This window comes from Nicotiana tomentosiformis, chromosome 6, assembly GCF_000390325.3.
Source record: "Nicotiana tomentosiformis chromosome 6, ASM39032v3, whole genome shotgun sequence".
In the NCBI taxonomy this organism is placed as follows: domain Eukaryota; kingdom Viridiplantae; phylum Streptophyta; class Magnoliopsida; order Solanales; family Solanaceae; genus Nicotiana; species Nicotiana tomentosiformis.
The window spans coordinates 57,243,971-57,246,595 of record NC_090817.1 but is presented as its reverse complement, the minus strand read 5'-3'; the positions used below and the strand labels follow the sequence as shown (position 1 = coordinate 57,246,595).

The following is a 2,625-nucleotide window of genomic DNA, read 5'->3' as shown; positions in this document are numbered from 1 at the left end:
ATCTTAGTCGCTACAAAAACTAATAGCATTTGTGACAAGCTTCAGTCGCCACTGAAACCACTTTTTCTTTCAAACTACAATAGCCAAAATTTCTAATAGATTTCAGATGCGACCTAACTTCCGAAAACCAATACACAAATAGATTTCTATTAATTGCCTACAACACCAAAAGCATCCATATTATTCGACAAACACCAAAAATATTTCTCAAGCTAAATATTATAAATACTTCCATTACTAAAAAGTTAATAAAATACTATACAATACTTTATTGTTCATATTGTCATTGTACGCATATAATAATGTCTAGAAAATAAAACACTAAGCGCCTTCAAACTCCTTGGTCGACGACATTTGTAATATTTGAGAGCCTTGTTCCTGTTATGAAGGGAAAAAAATACATGATCACTTTGACATTTCTCATAATATAATGTCAAAAGGTGTCCAAGATAACATTATTGTAGATGATTATGAAACACATTTAATAAGAGTGCGAAGGACAATATGACCAAGCAAAGTTTATGTTAAAACAATTAACATCTCTATATAATATAGTCAATCGAGTAGATCCACCCTTATCAAATTACTTTAATGAAATAAAAAACAGAAAAAGAAAATGGTATTCCTCAACAATAAGGTAATTATTTTCTACAAGTTGTCCATCTTCGGACATGTTACTAGTGTACAACATTATTACTTGTGTGCTACATGCTATTTATGCGATTTATCATAACTTCAGCACATAAGCATTTTTCTTAACTTTCTAGACAATGTGACACACTCTAAGACAAGCAATTCATAAAAGTAATGTTATCACACTCTCATTCAATGCTTAGGTACTCTTGTGTCAAGGTCGTTGTATAAAATGTGTCACGAAGTAGCTAGGCACAAAATAAATGCAGCAAGAAATAAAATTTCACATAGCTAGAGTTATTTTTTTATTTTCTTACGCTCATAGCAGAAATAAACCATAAAGTTACCCTACACCCACTAGACAAGAAGCTTAATCCCCCACGACTAAAATCATTGGAGTCAATATTCAACCCTTAGTTGCCACAATATCTACAAATGGACCATGTTACATGGACTATAAACAAGGATGTATTACAAATATGCAAAAATATTAATTATACTAGTTGTAATTCAATCAACTCCGAGAAAAAAGAAATAAACAACAAGAATGTAATCCACACTTCCCTAACTGACCAAGCAAAGGGACAATTTGACCAGCAAAGATTTTGATAAAACAGAAGTTAGTAATAGGTTACGCCATTTCATCAAACTCGACTAAACCAATCCACAAATCCTTCAAAATACTATGCGATCAATTGAAATCAGTAGTGAGATGCACCGCAAATAGAGTATCAAGCATTCACCATCAAAAATGACAGATTCAAAATATTATGGTGGAGGGTGTTCAGCAAATGCCATCAACACAAAAGCAAAAATCATAAATATCATATGGTGGAGGGTATTATAAACAAGACCTTACTCAAGATTTTTCAAGCTCACAATTAAATCATTAAAGAAGTATTACAATTACGTGCCTATTTCTCATTCTTTGTTCCTCAATAAAGAATGATGCAAATTGTATATTTCTTGTTGATAAGGATCTCGAGTGATTAACTATGTAACTCTGACTTCTAGGAGAAACAAAGGCTTATCAGTTAGCTTAACCATATATATTCATTGCCAAGAAGAGCAGAAAACTACAACACAAGAAAATAAATATCCCCAACAACTTACTCGTAAATAATGGAGGAAAATATTATATCACAAATAATGAAACAGGTTTGTGTCCAAAATCAACTAAAGAAGCACTGATTTCAAGTCCCATACCCAGAAAAGAACCAACATAGAATAAAACACCACAATAAGACAGACAGAGCAGATTAGACATCAAAGTACATGCAAAATAAAAAACTAAAGAATCAAAGGGTTAGACAACATGGCATTCTAGTGAATTGAAAAACAAAAACTTTCAAAGGGGTAATTATGGTTTTATAGAACTTTTCAGACTATCAAACATATTAGTAGGATTTCAGGTATTGACACCAAAATATAAAAAAGAAATATATCAAATTAGAAATCATGACAAGAAGAAAGTAAAAAAGGACCTTGAACAACACCATTCTTTCTCAACTTTGGCTTGCATCTCACAGGGAGCAGCAACTTCATCTTCCATTTCCTTTAATCGTTTCATCATCTCATCCAATTCCTGGTAATTAATCAGATCCACTCATAATCAATAATAATCTTTGTGTATTCATATATAATATGAAATTTGATATCCATGTTTTTGGCATAGGAGGATAGCAATTAATTTAATACACCAAACAGAATAAAACAACAATTAGGCTTCAACCCCAAACTACTTACGATTGTGTAACGATCCGACCGGTCATTTTGAGCTCTAGTGCGTCGTTCGGCGGTTTGAGACCATGAGTAGCTTCACTTCGAGTATTATGACTTGTACGTATGGTCGGAATTGAATTTCGGGAAGTTCGGAGTTGATTTGGAAAGAAAATTCTAATTTCGGAAGCTTTAAGTTGGAAGAATTTACTAAGGTGTGATTTTTGAGTAAACGACCTCGGAATTAGATTACTCGCCACTAAATCCTTAATT

The 2,625-nt window shown here is 32.5% G+C and overlaps 1 long non-coding RNA gene across 1 annotated transcript; it reads right to left on the bottom strand.

Annotated features, from left to right (window-relative positions):
• Positions 1–201: 201 nt before the first annotated feature.
• LOC138894953 (uncharacterized) lies at positions 202–2,344 on the bottom strand. Its single transcript, XR_011409140.1, has 2 exons — positions 2,118–2,344; positions 202–378 (listed from the first exon to the last, which is right to left on the bottom strand). It is a non-coding gene; the product is annotated as an uncharacterized lncRNA (long non-coding RNA).
• Between the last annotated feature and the right edge of the window lie 281 nt (positions 2,345–2,625).